We start from the raw sequence: 18,065 nt of genomic DNA, 5'->3' as shown, positions 1-18,065 counted from the left end.
CAAGATAATGATTCGTTATTTCTTCTTGTAAAATTTAAGTATTTATAATACGTACGTATTTGTCTTTACTCTGCAACACTGTATTTCCTTATAACGTGGTATTCTTACATATTCTTTAGAGAGAAAACTCTCCTGTGCGTTCTCTTTTGAGGCTAGACGCTTAGACATACACGCAACACCAAAGCTTTTCGAGTTACAACGTGTTGTTTAGGAAAAACAAGATAATTTCGCATGATCCAGGATTTCTTTAAAACGTGATATTCTGACGTATTTTTTCGAGAGTAAATTCTCCTGTGGGTTCTCTTTCGAGGCTACACATTTACACATACACACAACAACAAATCTTTTCTAGTTACAATGTGTTGTTTAGGAAATACAAGATAATTTTTACAATGCATTATTTCTTCTCGTAAAGTTTAAGTATTTCTAATACGTACTTATTTGTCTTTATTCTGCAACACTGTATTTCCTTATAACGTGGTATTCTTACATATTCTTTCAAGAGAAATCTCTACTGTGCGTTCTCCTTTGAGGCTACACGCTTAGACATAGACGGAACACCAAAAATTGTCGAGTTACCACGTGTTGTTTAAGAAAAACAAGATAATTTCAAACGATGCGGGATTTCCTTAAAACGTGGTATTCTGACATATTTTTTCGAGAGAAAACTCTCCTGTGCATTCTCCTTTGAGGATACACACTTATACATACACGCAACACCAAATCTTTTCGAGTTACAACGTGTTGTTTAGGAAGTACAAGATAATTTTTTACGATGCGTTATTTCTTCTCATAAAGTTTAAGAATTTCCAATACGTACGTATTTGTCTTTACTCTGCAACACTTTATTTCTTTATAACATGGTATTCTTACATATTCTTTCGAGAGAAAACTTTCCTGTGAGTTCTCTTTTGAGGCTGCATGCTTAGACAAAAACGCAACACCAAAGCTTTTCGAGTTACAATGTGGTGTTTAGGAAAATCAAGATAATATTGCACGATACGGGATTTTCTTAAAAAGTGGTATTCTGACATATTTTTTTGAGAGTAAAATCTCCTATGCATTCTCTTTTGAGGCTACACACTTAGACATACACGCAACACCAAAGCTTTTCGAATTACAACGTGTTGTTTAGGAAAAACAAGATAATTTCTCATGATGCAGGATTTCTTTAAAACGTGGTATTCTGAGATATATTTCGGGAAAAAAATCTCCTGTGCGTTCCCATTTGAGGCTACAAGCTTAGACATACACACAACACCAAATCTTTTCGAGTTACAATGTGATGTTTAGGAAATACAAGATATTTTTTTACGATGCATTATTTCTTCTTGTAAACTTTAAGTATTTGTAATACGTACGTAATTGTCTTTACTCTGCAACACTGTATTTTTTTATAACGTGGTATTCTTACATATTCTTTCGAGAGAAAACTCTCCTGTGCATTCTCTTTTGAGGCTACAAGCTTAGACATAAACCCAACACCAAAGATTTTCGAGTTACAATGTGTTGTTTAAGAAAAACAAGATATTTTCGCATGATGCACGATTTCCTTAAAACAAGGTATTCTGACATATTTTTTCGAGTGAAAACCCTCCTGTGCGTTCTCTTTTGAGGATACACGCTTAGACATACATGCAACACGAAATCTTTTGGAGTAACAATGTGTTGTTTAAGAAATTCAAGATAATTTTTTTACAAATGAGTTATTTCTTCTCGTAAAGTTTAAGTATTTCTAATATGTAAGTATTTGTCTTTACTCTGCAACACTGTATTTCCTTATAACGTGGTATTCTTACATATTCTTGCGAGAGAAAACTCTCCTGTGCATATTCATTTGAGACTACACGCTGAGACATACACGCAACACCAATGTTTTTTGAGTTACAACATGTTGTATAGGAAAAACAAGATAATCACGTACGATGCAGCATTTCCTTAACACGTGGTATTCTGACATATTTGTTCGAGAGAAAACTCTCCTGTGTGTTCTCTTTTGAGACTACAAGCTTAGACATACACGCAACACTAAATCTTTTCGAGTTACAACGTGTTGTTTAGGAAAAACAAGATAATATTGCACGATGCCTTATTTCTTCTCTTAAAGTTCAAGTGTTTCTAATACGTACATATTTGTCTTTACTCTGCAACACTGTATTTCCTTATAACACGGTCCTCTTACATATTCTTTCGAGAGAAACTCTCCTGTGCATTCTCTTTTGAGGCTACATGCTTAGACATACACGCAACACCAAAGCTTTACACATTACAACGTGTTGTTTAGGAAAAACAAGATAATTTCGCACGATGCGGGATTTCCTTAAAACGTGGTATTCTGACACATTTTTTTCAAGAGAAAACTCTCCTGTGCATTCTCTTTTGAGGCTACACGCTTAGACATACACGCAACACCAAAACTATTCAAAGTTAAAATGTGTTGTTTAGGAAAAACAAGATAATTTCGCACGATGCACCATTTCCTTAAAACGTTGTTTTCTGACATATTTTTTGGAGAGAAAATTCTCCTGTGGGTTCTCTTTTGAGGCTACACATTTAGACATACACACAACACCAAATCTTTTCGAGTTACAACGAGTTTTTTAGGAAATACAAGATAATTTTTTATGATGTGTTATTTCTTCTCGTAAAGTTTAAGTATTTCTTATACATACATATTTGTCTTTGATCTGCAACACTGTATTTCCTTATAACGTGGTATTCTTACATATTCTTTCGAGAGAAAAATATCCTGTGCGTCCTCTTTTGAGGCTACACTCTTAGACATACACGCAACACCAAAACTTGTCGAGTTACAACGTGTTGTTTAGAATAAACAAGATAATTTTGCATGATGCGTTATTTCTTCTCGTAAAGTTTAAGTATGTCTAATACGTACGTAGTTGTCTTTACTCTGAAACACAGTATTTCCTTATAATGTGGTATTCTTACATATTCTTTCAAGAGAAAACGCTCCCGTGCGTTCTCTTTTGAGGCTACACGCTTAGACATACACGGAAAACCAAAGCTTTTCGAGTTACAACGTGTTGTTTAAGAAAAACATGATAATTTCGAACGATGCAAGATTTCCTTAAATCGTGGTATTCTGACATATTTTTTCGATGGAAAACTCTCCTGTGCATTCTCTTTTGAGGCTAAACGCTTAGACATTCACGCCCCAACAAATCCTTTCGAGTTATAACGTGTTGTTTAGGAAATACAAGATAATTTTGTACGATGCGTTATTTCTTCTCGTAAAGTTTAAGTATTTCTAATAGGTACGTATTTGTCTTTACTCTGCAAAACTGTATTTCCTTGTAACGTGGTATTCTTACATATTCTTGCGAGAGAAAACTCTCCTGTGCATTTTCTTTTGAGGCTACACACGTAGACATACACGCAACACCAAAGCTTTTTGAGTTAAAACATTTTGTTTAGGAAAAACAAGATAATTTCGCACGATGCAGGATTTCCTTAAAACGTGATATTCTGACATATTTTTTCGAGAGAAAACTCTACTGTGCTGTCTCTTTTGAGGCTACACGCTTAGACATACATGCAACACCAAATCTTTTCGTGTTACAACCTGTTTTTTAGGAAAAACAAGATAATTTTGCATGATACGTTATTTCTTCTCGTAAAGTTTAAGTATTTCCAAAAAGAATGTATTTGTCTTTACTCTGCAACACTGTATTTCCTTTTAACGTGGTATTTTTACATATTCTTTCGAGAAAAATCTCTCCTGTGTGTTCTTCTTTGAGGCTACACACTTTGACATACACACAACACCAAAGTTTTTCGAGTTACAACCTGTTGTTTAAGAAAAACCAGACAATTTCTCACGATGTGGGATTTCCTTAAAACGTGGTATTCTGAAACATTTTTTTGAGAGAAAACTCTCCTGTCCATTCTCTTTTGAGGCTACAAGCTTAGACATACACACAACACAAAATCTTTTTGAGTTACAACGTGTTGTTTAGGAAAAACAAGATTATTTTGCACGATGCCTTATTTCTTCTCGTAAAGTTTAAGTATTTCCTATAAGTACTTATTTGTCTTTACTCTGCAACACTGTATTTCCTTTTAACGTCGTATTCTTACATATTCTTTCGAGAGAAAACTCTCCTGTGCGTTCCCTTTTGAAGCTCCACGCTTAGACATACACGCAACACCATAGCTTTTCAAGTTACAACGTGTTGTTTAAGAAAAACAAGATAATTTCGCACGATGCGGGATTTCCTTAAAACGTGGTATTCTGACATATTTTTTCGAGAGAAAACTCTCCTGTGCATTCTCTTTTGAGGCTACACGCTTAGATATACACGCAACACCAAAGCTTTTCGAGTTATAACGTGTTGTTAAGGAAAAACAATATAATTTCGCAAGTTGCGGGATTTCCATAAAACATGGTATTCTGACATATTTTTTCGAGAGAAAATTCTCCCGTGGGTTTTCTTTTGAGGCTACATGTTTAGCCATACACGCAACACCAAATCTTTTCAAGTTACAATGTGTTGTTTAGGATATACAAGATAATTTTGCACGATGCATTATTTCTTCTCGTAAAGCTTATGTATTTCTACTATGTATATATTTTTCTTTACTCTGCAACACTGTATTTCCTTATAACGTGATATTCATATATATTCTTTCGAGAGAAAACTCTCCTGTGCATTCTATATTGAGGCTACACGCTTAAACATAAAAGCAACACCAAAACTTTACGAGTTACAACGTGTTGTTTAGGAAAAACAAGATAATTTCGCATGATGTGGGATTTCCATAAAATGTGGTATTCTGATATATTTTTTCGAGAGAACATTCTCCTGTGGGTTCTCTTTTGAGGCTACATGTTCAGACATACACGCAACACCAAATGTTTTCGAGTTACAACGTGTTGTTTAGGAAATACAAGAAAATTTTGTACGATGCGGTATTTCTTCTCATAAAGTTTAAGTATTTTTAAAACGTACATATTTGTCTTTACTCTGCAACACTGTATTTCCTTATAACGTGGTATTCTTACATATTGTTTTGAGAGAAAACTCTCCTGTGCGTTCTCTTTTGAGGCTGCACCCTTACACATACAAGAAACTCCCAAGCTTTTCGAGTTACAACGTGTTGTTTAGGAAAAACAAGATAATTTCGCACGATGAGGGATTTCCTTAAAACGTGGTATTCTGACATATTTTTTAGAGGGAAAACTCTCCTGTGCGTTCTTTTTTTACAGCTACAAGATTAGACATACACGCAACACCAAATCCTTTCGAGTTACAACGTGTTGTTTAGTAAAAACAAGATAATTTTTTACGATGCGTTATTTCTTTTCGTAAAGTTTAAGTATTTTGAATCCGTAATACTTTGTCTTTACTCTGCAACACTGTATTTCCTTATAACGTGGTATTCTTATGTAATCCTTCGAGAGAACACTCGCCTGTGTGTTCTCTTTTGAGGCAACAGGCTTAGACATACATGCAACACCAAAGCTTTTCGAGTTACAAAGTGTTGTTTAGGAAACACAAGATAATTTCGCCCGATGCGGGATTTCCTTAAAACGTGGCATTCTGACACATTTTTTCGAGAGAAAACTCTCCTGTGCGTTCCTTTTTGAGGCTACACGCTTAGACATATACGCCACACCAAATCTTTTCGAGTTACAACGTGTTGTATAGGAAATACAAGATAATTTTGAACTACACGTTATTTCTTCTCGTAAAGTTTAAGTATTTCTAATATGTATGTATTTGTCTTTACTCTGCAAAACTGTATTTCCTTGTAAAGTGGTATTCTTACATATCTTGTGAGAGAAAACTCTCCTGTGCACTATCTTTTGAGGCTCCACTATTAGACATACACGCAACACCAAAGTTTTTCAAGTTAAAACATGTTGTTTAGGAAAAACAAGATAATTACGCATGATGCAGGATTTCTATAAAATGTGGTATTGTGACATATTTTATCGATAGAAAACACTCCTGTGCATTCTCTTTTGAGGCTACACACTTAGACATACACGCAACACCAAATATTTTCGAATAACGATGTATTGTTTAGGAAAAAAAAAGATAATTTCACACTATGCGGGATTTCCTTAAAACGTCGAGAGGAAATTCTCCTGTGCGTTCTCTTTTGGGACTACACGCTTAGACATACTCGCCACACCAAATCTTTACAAATTACAACGTGTTGTTTAGGGAATACAAGATAATTTTGTACAATGCGTTATTTCTTCTCGTAAAGTTTAAGTACTTCTAATATGTACGTATTTGTCTTTACTCTGGAAAACTGTATTTCCTTGTAACGTGGTATTCTTACATATTCTTGCGAAAGAAAACTCTCCTGTGCATTCTCTTTTGAGGCTACACACTTAGACAAACACGCAACACCAAAGCTTTTCAAGTTAAAACATTTTGTTTAGGAAAAACAAGATAATTTTGCACGATGCAGGATTTCCTTAAAACGTGGTATTCTGACATATTTTTTTGAGAGAAAACTCTCCTGTGCATTCTCTTTTGAGGCTACACACTTTGACATACACGCAACACCAAATCCTTTCGAGTTACAACGTGTTTTTAGGAAAAATATGTTAATTTTTCATGATGCGTTATTTCTTCTCGTAAAGTTTAAGTATTTCCCATACATACGTATTTGTCTTTACTCTGCAACTCTGTATTTCCTTATAACGTGGTATTTTTACATATTCTTTCGAGAAAAAACTCTCCTGTGCGTTCTCTTTTGAGGCTATACCCTTAGACATACACGCAACACCAAAGCTTTTCTAGTTACAAGGTGTTGTTTACAAAAAAAACAATATAATTTTGCACGATGCATTATTTCTTCTTCTAAAGTTAATGTATTTCCAATACGTACGTATTTTCTTTACTCTGCAACACTGTATTTCCTTATAACGTGATATTCTTACATATTCTTTCGAGAGAAAACTCTCCTGTGCATTCTCTTTTGAGGCTGCACGCTAAGACAAAAACGCAACACCAAAGCTTTCGAGTTACAACGAGTTGTTAAGGAGAAAAAAAGATAATTTCTCATGATGCAGGATTTCCTACAAATGGTGTATTGTGACATATTTTTTCGAGAGAAAACTCTCTTGTGCATTCTCTTTTGAGGCTACACGCTGAGACATACAAGCAACACCAAAGCTTTTCGAGTTACAACATGTTGTTTAGAAATAACAAGATAATTTCGCACGATGCAGGATTCCCTAAAACTTGGTATTCTGACATATTTTTTCGAGAGAAAATTCTCTTGTGGGTTCTCTTTTGAGGCTACACATTTAGACATACACGCAACACCAAATCTTTTCGAGTTACAACGTGTTGTTTAGGAAAAACAAGATAACGTTGTACGATGTGTTATTTCTCTCGTAAAGTTTAAGTATTTCCAATACATACGTATTTTTCTTTACTCTGCAACACTGTATTTCCATATAACGTGGTATTCTTACATATTCTTTCGACAGAAAACTCTGCTGTGCATTCTCTTTTGAGGCTAAACGCTGAGACATACACGCAACACCAAATCTTTTTGAGTTACAACGTGTTATTTAGGAAATACAAGATAACTTTGTAAGATGCATTATTTCTTCGAGTAAAGTTTAAGTATTTCTAATATGTATGTATTTGTGTTTACTCTGCAACACTGTATTTCCTTATAACGTGGTATTTTTACATATTTTTTGAGAGAAAACTCTCCTGTGCGTTCTCTTTTGAGGCTACAACCTTAGACATACACGAATCACCAAATATTTTTGAGTTACAATGTGTTGTTTAGGAAAAACAACATAATTTTGCATGATGCGTTATTTCTTCTCGTAAGTTTAAGTATTTCCAATACATATGTATTTGTCTTTACTCTGCAACATTGTATTTCCTTATAACGTGGTATTCTTACATATTCTTTCGAGAAAAAACACTCCTGTGGTTTTCTTTTGAGGCTACACGCTTAGACATACAGGCAACACCAAAGCTTTTCGAGTTACAATGTGTTGTTTAGGAAAAACAAGATAATTTTGCATGATGCAGAATTTCCTTAAAACATGGTATTATGACATATTTATTGAGGGAAAATTCTCCTGTGGGTTCTCTTTGGAGGCTACATGTTTAGACATACAGGCAATACCAAATCCTTTCGAGTTACAACTTGTTGTTTAGGAAATACATGATAATTTTGTACGATGCGTTATTTCTTCTCGTAAAGTTTACGTATTTCTAATAAGTACGTATTTGTCTTTACTCTGCAACACTGTATTTCCTTATAACGTGGTATGCTTACATATTCTTTCGAGAGAAAACTCTCCTGTGCGTTCTCTTTTGAGGCTACATGCTTATACATACACGCAACACCAAAGGATTTCGAGTTACAACGTGTTGTTTAGGAAAAACATAATAATTTCGCACGTTGCCGGATTTCCTTAAAACGTGGTGTTATGACATATTTTTTGAGAGAAAATTCTCCTATGGGTTCTCCTTTGAGGCTACACGTTTAGACATACACGCAACATCAAATCTTTTCGAGTTACAACGTGTTGTTGAGGAAATACAAGATAATTTTTTACGATGCGTTATTTCTACTGTTAAGTTTAAGTATTTCTAATACGAACATATTTGTCTTTCCTCTGCAACACTGTATTTCCTTATAACGTGGTATCCTTACATATTCTTTTGAGAGAAAACTCTCCTGTGCATTCTCTTTTGAGGCTACATGCTTAGGCATACAGGCAACACCAAATCTTTCGAGTTACAACGTGTTGTTTAGGAAAAACAAGATAATTTCGTATGATGCGGGATTTCCTTAAAACATGGTATTTTGACATATTTTTTGAGAGAAAATTCTTCTGTAGATTCTCTCTTGAGGCTACACGATTAGACATACATGCAACACCAAATATTTTTGGTTACAAAGTGCTGTTTAGGACATACAAGAAAATTTTGTACTATGCTTCTCAGTATTATGTACTATACTTCTATGTACTATACACGCAACACCAAATCTTGTCGAGTTACAACGTGTTGTTTAGGATATACAAGAAAATTTTTTACGATGCGTTATTTCTTCTCGTACATTTTAAGTATTTCTAATACGTACGTATTTGTCTTTACTCTGCAACACTGTATTTCCTTATCACGTGGTATTCTTACATATTCTTTCAAGAGTTTTCTCTCAAAAATATATGTCAGAATACCACGTGTTATGGAAATGCCGCATCGTGCGTAATTATCTTGTTTTTCCTAAGCAACATGTTGTAACTCTAAAAGCATTGGTATTGCGTGTATGTCTAAGCGTGTAGCCTCAAAAGAGTTTTCTCTCTAAAGAATATGTAAGAATACCACGTTATAAGGAAATACAGTGTTGCAGAGTAAAGACAAATACTTACATATTAGAAATACTTAAACTTTACGAGAAGAAATAACTCATCGTACCACTCCTGGGCATATACCCAGAGGATTCCCCACTATGTAATAAGGATACATGCTCTACTATGTTCATAGCAGACCTATTTATAATTGCCAGGTGCTGGAAAGAATCCAGGTATCCCTTAACAGAGGAGTGGATGCAAAAAATTTGGTATATCTACACAATGGAGTACTATTCAGCCATTAGAAACAATGAATTCATGAAATTCTTAGGCAAATGGATGGACCTAGAAAACATCATACTAAGTGAGGTAACCCAGACTCAAAAGATGAATCATGGTATGCACTCACTAATAAGTGGATATTAACCTAGAAACCTGGATTACCCAAAGCATAATCTATACATCAAATGAGGTACAAGAAGAAAGGAAGAATGGCCCCTTTTTCTGGAAAGACTCAATGAAGTAGTATTCAGCAAAACCAGAACGGGGAAGTGGGAAAGAGTGGGTTGGAGGACAGATGGAGAGAAGGAGGCTTACGGGACTTTTTGGGATTGGGGGGCTAGGAAAGGGGAAATCGTTTGAAATGTAAATAAAAATATACTGAATAAAAAAAAAATAAAAAAAAAAACAAAAAAAAATACAAAAAAAAAAAAACCAACGAAAAAATTATCTTGTATTTCCTAAACAACACGTTGTAACTAGAAAAGATTTGGTGTTCTGTGTATGTGTGAATTTGTAGCCAAGAAAGAGAACCCACAGGAGAATTTTCTCTCGAAAAAATATGTCAGAATACCACGTTTTAAAGTAATCCTGCTTCATGTGAAATTATCTTGTTTTTCCTAAACAACACGTTGTAACTCGAAAAGCTTAGGTGTTGCGTGTATGTCTAAGCGTGTAGCCTCAAAAGAGAATGCACAGGAAAGTTTTCTATCGAAAAAAATACGTCAGAATACCACGTTGTAAGAAAATCCCGTATCGTGTGAAATTATCTTGTTTTTCCTAAACAACTTGTTGTAACGCGAAAAGCTTTGGTGTTGCGTTTTTGTCTAAGCGTGCAGCCTCAAAAGAGAACGCACAGGAGAGCTTTCTCTCGAAAGAATATGTAAGAATACCACATTATAAGGAAATACAGTGTTGCAGAGTTAAGACAAATATGTACGTATTGGAAATACTTAAACTTTACAAGAAGAAATAACACATCATGCAATATTATCTAGTTTTTCCAAACATCATGTGATAACTCAACACGATTTTGTGTTGCATGTATGTCTAAGCTATTAGCCACAAAAGAGAATGCACAGGAGGGTTTGATCTAAAAAAAAATGTGTCAGAATACCACGTTTTATGGAAATCCCTCATTGTGTGAAATTATCTCGTTTTTCTTAAACAACACGTTGTAACTCGAAAAGCTTTGGTATTGCGTGTATGTGTAAGCATGTAGCCTCAAAAGAGAACACACAGGAGAGTTTTCTCTCGAAAGAATATGTAAGAATGCCACGTTATAAGGAAATACAGTGTTGCAGAGTAAAGACAAATATGTACATATTCGAAATACTTTAACTTTACAAGAAGAAATAACGCATCGTAAAAAATTATCTTGTATTTCCTAAACAACACGTTGTAACTCGAAAAGATATGGTGTTCCGCGTATGCCTAAACGTGTAGCCTCAAAAGAGAACCCACAGGAGTATTTTCTCTCGAAAAAATATGTCAGAATACCACATTTTAAGGAAATCCTGCATTGGGTCTAATTATCTTTTTTTTTTTTTTTCCGAATGTTTTAACCCGAAAATGTTTTAACTCGAAAAGCTTTGGTGTTGCGTGTATGTCAAAGTGTGTAGCCTCAAAAGAGAATGCACAAGAAAGTTTTCTCTCGCAAGAATATAGAAGATTACCACGTTACAAGGAAATACAGTTTTACAGAGTAAAGACAAAGACCTATAAATTAGAAATACTTAAACTTTACGAGAAAAAATAATGCATCGTAAAATTATCTACTATTTCCTAAACAACATGCTTTAACTCGAAAAGATTTGGTGTTGTGTGTATGTCTAAACATGTAGCATCAAAAGAGAACCCACTGGAGAAATTTCTCTCAAAAAATATGTCAGAATACCACGTTTTAAGGAAATCCTGCATCGTGTGAAATTATCTTTTTTTTCGTAAACAACACGTTGTAACTCGAAACGATTTTGTGTTACATGTATGTCTAAGCTTGTAGCCTCAAAAGAGAATGCAAAGGTGAGTTTTCTCTCGAAAAACTATGTCAGAATACCACGTTTTAAGGAAATCCCGCATTGTGAGAAATTATCTTGTTTTTCTTAAAGAACACGTTGTAACTCGAAAAGCTTTGGTGTTGCGTGTATGCCTAAGCATATAGCCTCAAAAGAGAACGCACAGGAGAGTTTTCTCTCAAAAAAATATGTCAGAATACCACGTTTTAAGGAAATCCCTCATCGTGCAAAATTATCTTGTTTTTCCTAAACAACACGTTGTAACTTGAAAAGCTTTGGTGTTGCGTGTATGTCTAAGCACGTAGCCTCAAAAGAGAACGCACAGGAGAGTTTTCTCTCGAAAGAATATGTAGAATACCACGTTATAAAAAAATAAAGTGTTTCAGAGTAAAGACAAATACGTACATATTGGAAATACTTAAACTTACGAGAAGAAGTAACGCATCTTACAAAATCATCTTGTATTTCCTAAAGAACAGGTTGTAACTTGAAATGATTTGATGTGGCATTTATGTCAAAGCTTGTAGCCTCAAAAGAGAACGCACAGGAGAGTTTTCTCTCGAAAAAGTATGTCTGAAAACCACATTTCAAAGAAATCCCGCATCGTGCGAAATTATCTTGTTTTTCCTGTACAACACGTTGTAACTCGAAAAGATTTGGTGTTGCGTGTATGTCTAAGCGTGTAGCCTCAAAATAGGATGCACAGGAGAGTTTTCCCTCGAAAGAATATGTAAGAATACCACGTCATAAGGAAATAAAGTGTTGCAGAATAAAGACAAATACGTACGTATTAGAAATACTTAAACTTTACGAGAAAAAATAATGCATCGTACAAAATTACCTTGTATTTCTTAAACAACACATTGTAACTCGAAAAGATTTGGTGTTGCATGTATGTCTAAGCTTGTAGCCTCAAAAGAGAACGCACAGGAGAGTTTTCTCTCGAAAATATATGTCAGAATACCACGTGTTATGGAAATGCCGCATCGTGCGTAATTATCTTGTTTTTCCTAAACAACATGTTGTAACTCAAAAGCATTGGTGTTGCGTGTATGTCTAAGCGTGTAGCCTCAAAAGAGTATGCACAGGAGAGATTTCTCTCGCAAGAATATGAAAGAATACCACGTTATAAGGAAATACAGTGTTGCAGAGTAAAGACAAATACTTACATATTAGAAATACTTAAACTTTACGAGAAGAAATAACTCATCGTACCACTCCTGGGCATATACCCAGAGGATTCCCCACCATGTAATAAGGATACATGTTCTACTATGTTCATAGCAGCCCTATTTATAATTGCCAGGTGCTGGAAAGAATCCAGGTATCCCTCAACAGAGGAGTGGATGCAAAAAATTTGGTATATCTACACAATGGAGTACTATTCAGCCATTAGAAACAATGAATTCATGAAATTCTTAGGCAAATGGATGGACCTAGAGAACATCATACTAAGTGAGGTAACCCAGACTCAAAAGATGAAACATGGTATGCACTCACTAATAAGTGGATATTAACCTAGAAACCTGGATTACCCAAAGCATAATCTACACATCAAATGAGGTACAAGAAGAAAGGAAGAATGGCCCCTTGTTCTGGAAAGACTCAATGAAGCAGTATTCAGCAAAACCAGAATGGGGAAGTGGGAAGGAGTGGGTTGGAGGACAGAGGGAGAGAAGGAGGCTTACGGGACTTTTTGGGATTGGGGGGCTGGGAAAGGGGAAATCGTTTGAAATGTAAATAAAAATATACTGAATTAAAAAATAAAAAAAAACAAAAAAACAAAAAAAAATACAAAAAAACAAAAAAACAAAAAAATTATCTTGTATTTCCTAAACAACACGTTGTAAGTAGAAAAGATTTGGTGTTCTGTGTATGCGTAAATATGTAGCCTCAAAAGAGAACCCAAAGGAGAATTTTCTCTCGAAAAAATATGTCAGAATACCACATTTTAAATAATCCTGCTTCATGTGAAATTATCTTGTTTTTCCTAAACAACACGTTGTAACTCGAAAAACTTAGGTGTTGCGTGTATGTCTAAGCGTGTAGCCTCAAAAGAGAATGCACAGGAGAGTTTTCTATCGAAAAAATACGTCAGAATACCACGTTTTAAGAAAATCCCGTATCGTGTGAAATTATCTTGATTTTCCTAAACAACTTGTTGTAACTCGAAAAGCTTTGGTGTTGCGTTTTTGTCTAAGCGTGCAGCCTCAAAAGAGAATGCACAGGAGAGCTTTCTCTCGAAAGAATATGTAAGAATACCACATTATAAGGAAATACAGTGTTGCAGAGTTAAGACAAATATGTACGTATTGGAAATACTTAAACTTTACAAGAAGAAATAACGCATCAAGCAATATTATCTAGTTTTTCCTAAACATCATGTGGTAACTCAACACGATTTTGTGTTGCGTGTATGTCTAAGCTTTTAGTCACAAAAGAGAATGCACAGGAGGGTTTGATATCAAAAAAAAATATGTCAGAATACCACGTTTTAAGGAAATCGTGCATTGTGCGAAATTATCTTGTTTTTCTTAAACACGTTGTAACTCGAAAAGCTTTGGTATTGCGTGTATGTGTAAGCATGTAGCCTCAAAAGAGAACGCACAGGAGAGTTTTCTCTCGAAAGAATATGTAAGAATGCCACGTTATAAGGAAATACAGTGTTGCAGAGTAAAGACAAATACGTAGATATTAGAAATACTTTAACTTTACAAGAAGAAATAACGCATCGTAAAAAATTATCTTGTATTTCCTAAACAACACGTTGTAACTCGAAAAGATTTGGTGTTTCGTGTATGTCTAAACGTGTAGCCTCAAAAGAGAACCCACAGGAGCATTTTCTCTCGAAAAAAAATATGTCAGAATACCACGTTTTATGGAAATCCTGCATCGTGCGTAATTATCTTGTTTTTCCTAAACAACATGTTTTAACTCGAAAACTTTGGTGTTGGGTGTATGTCTAAGTGTGTGGCCTCAAAAGAGAATGCACAGGAAAGTTTTCTCTCGCAAGAATGTATAAGAATACCATGTTACAAGGAAATACAGTTTTACAAAGTAAAGACAAATACTATAAATTAGAAATACTTAAACTTTACGGGAAGAAATAATGCATCATACTAAATTATCTAGTATTTCCTAAACAACACGTTTTAGCTCGAAAAGATTTGGTGTTGTGTGTATGTCTAAACTTGTACCATCAAAAGAGAACCCACAGGAGAAATTTCTCTCGAAAAAATATGTCAGAATACCACGTTTTAAGGAAATCCCGTATCGTGTGAAATTATCTTGATTTTCCTAAACAACTTGTTGTAACTCGAAAAGCTTTGGTGTTGCGTTTTTGTCTAAGCGTGCAGCCTCAAAAGAGAATGCACAGGAGAGCTTTCTCTCGAAAGAATATGTAAGAATACCACATTATAAGGAAATACAGTGTTGCAGAGTTAAGACAAATATGTACGTATTGGAAATACTTAAACTTTACAAGAAGAAATAACGCATCATGCAATATTATCTAGTTTTTCCTAAACATCATGTGGTAACTCAACACGATTTTGTGTTGCGTGTATGTCTAAGCTTTTAGTCACAAAAGAGAATGCACAGGAGGGTTTGATATCAAAAAAAAATATGTCAGAATACCACGTTTTAAGGAAATCGTGCATTGTGCGAAATTATCTTGTTTTTCTTAAACACGTTGTAACTCGAAAAGCTTTGGTATTGCGTGTATGTGTAAGCATGTAGCCTCAAAAGAGAACGCACAGGAGAGTTTTCTCTCGAAAGAATATGTAAGAATGCCACGTTATAAGGAAATACAGTGTTGCAGAGTAAAGACAAATACGTAGATATTAGAAATACTTTAACTTTACAAGAAGAAATAACGCATCGTAAAAAATTATCTTGTATTTCCTAAACAACACGTTGTAACTCGAAAAGATTTGGTGTTTCGTGTATGTCTAAACGTGTAGCCTCAAAAGAGAACCCACAGGAGCATTTTCTCTCGAAAAAAAATATGTCAGAATACCACGTTTTATGGAAATCCTGCTTCGTGCGTAATTATCTTGTTTTTCCTAAACAACATGTTTTAACTCGAAAACTTTGGTGTTGGGTGTATGTCTAAGTGTGTGGCCTCAAAAGAGAATGCACAGGAAAGTTTTCTCTCGCAAGAATGTATAAGAATACCATGTTACAAGGAAATACAGTTTTACAAAGTAAAGACAAATACTATAAATTAGAAATACTTAAACTTTACGGGAAGAAATAATGCATCATACTAAATTATCTAGTATTTCCTAAACAACACGTTTTAGCTCGAAAAGATTTGGTGTTGTGTGTATGTCTAAACTTGTACCATCAAAAGAGAACCCACAGGAGAAATTTCTCTCGAAAAAATATGTCAGAATACCACGTTTTAAGGAAATCCTGCATCGTGTGAAACTATCTTTTTTTCATATACAACACGTTGTAACTCGAAAAGATTTTGTGTTATGTTTATGTCTAAGCTTGTAGCCTCAAAAGAGAATGCAAAGGAGAGTTTTCTCGAAAAACTATGTCAGAATACCACGTTTTAAGGAAATCCCGTAATGTGCGAAATTATCTTGTTTTTCTTAATGAACACGTTGTAACTCGAAAAGCTTTGGTGTTGCGTGTATGCCTAAGCGTGTAGCCTCAAAAGAGAACGCACAGGAGAGTTTTCTCTCGAAAGAATATGTAAGAATACCACATTATAAGGAAATACCGTGTTGCAGAGTAAGACAAATATGTACTTATTAGAAAAACTTACACTTTACAAGAAGAAATAACGCATAGTCAAAATTATCTTGTTTTTCCTAAACAACACGTTGTAACTCGAATAGCTTTGGTATTGTGTGTATGTCTAAGCGTGTAGCCTCAAAAGAGAACGCACAGGTGAGCTTAGTCTCGAAAAAATATGTCAGAATACCACGTTTTAAGGAAATCCCTCATCATGCGAAATTATCTTGTTTTTCCTAAACAACACGTTGTAACTTGAAAAGCTTTGGTGTTGCGTGTATGTCTAAGCGTGTAGCCTCAAAAGAGAATGCACAGGAGAGTTTTCTCTCGAAAATATATGTCAGAATACCACGTGTTATGGAAATGCCGCATCGTGCGTAATTATCTTGTTTTTCCTAAACAGCATGTTGTAACTCGAAAAGCATTCGTGTTGCGTGTATGTCTAAGCGTGTAGCCTCAAAAGAGTATGCACAGGAGAGATTTCTCTCGCAAGAATATGTAAGAATACCACGTTATAAGGAAATATAGTGTTGCAGAGTAAAGACAAATACGTACCTATTAGAAATACTTAAACTTTACAAGAAAAAATAACGCATCATGCAAAATTATCTTGTTTTTCCTAAACAACACATTGTAACTCGAAAAGATTTGGTGTTGCATGTATGTCTAAGCTTGTAGCCTCAAAAGAGAACACACAGGAGAGTTTTCTCTCGCAAGAATATGTAAGAATACCACGTTACAAGGAAATACAGTTTTGCAGAGTAAAGACAAATACGTACATATTAGAAACACTTAAATTTACGAGAAGAAATAACGCATGGTACAAAATTATCTTGTATTTCCTAAACAAAAGGTTGTAACTTGAAAAGAATTGAAGTGGCGTGTATGTCTAATCGTGTAACCTCAAAAGAGAATGCACAGGAGAGTTTTCACTCGAAAAAATATGTCAAAATACCACGTTTTAAGGATATCCCGCTTCGTGCGAAATTATGTTGTTTTTCTTAAACAACACGTTGTAACTAGAAAAGCTTTGGTGTTGCGTGTATGTCTAAGCATTTAGCGTCAAAAGAGAATGCAGCAGAAAGTTTTCTCTCAAAAGAATATGTAAGAATACCACGTTATAAGGAAATACAGTGTTGCAGAGTAAAAACAAATACGTACGTATTAGAAATACTTAAACTTTACAAGAAGAAATAACACATCATACAAAATTATCTTGTTTTTCCTAAACAACACGATGTAACTCCAAAAGATTTGGTGTTGTGTGTTTGTGTAAATGCGTAGCCTCAAAAGAGAACCCACAGGAGAATTTTCTCGCGAAAAAATATGTCAGAATACCACGTTTGAAGGAAACCCTTCATCGTGCGAACTTACCTTGTTTTGCCTAAACAACACATTGGACTCGATAAGCTTTGGTGGTGCGTGTATGTCTAAGCGTGTAGACTCAAAAGAGAACACAAAGGAGAGTTTTCTATCAAAAAAATATGTCAGAATACCATGTTTTAAGAAAATCCCGCATCGTGCGAAATTATCTTGTTTTTCCTGAACAACACCTTGTAATTCGAAAAGCTTTGGTGTTGCGTGTATGTCTAAGCGTGTAGCATCAAAAGAGAACGAAGAGGAGATTTTTCTCTCGAAAGAATGTGTAAGAATACCACTTTATTAGGAAATACAGTGTTGCAGAGTAAAGACAAATACGTACGTATTAGAAATAC

The sequence above is a fragment of the Apodemus sylvaticus genome, chromosome 17, assembly GCF_947179515.1.
Source record: "Apodemus sylvaticus chromosome 17, mApoSyl1.1, whole genome shotgun sequence".
In the NCBI taxonomy this organism is placed as follows: Eukaryota; Metazoa; Chordata; class Mammalia; order Rodentia; family Muridae; genus Apodemus; species Apodemus sylvaticus.
This window is presented reverse-complemented; position numbering follows the sequence as displayed.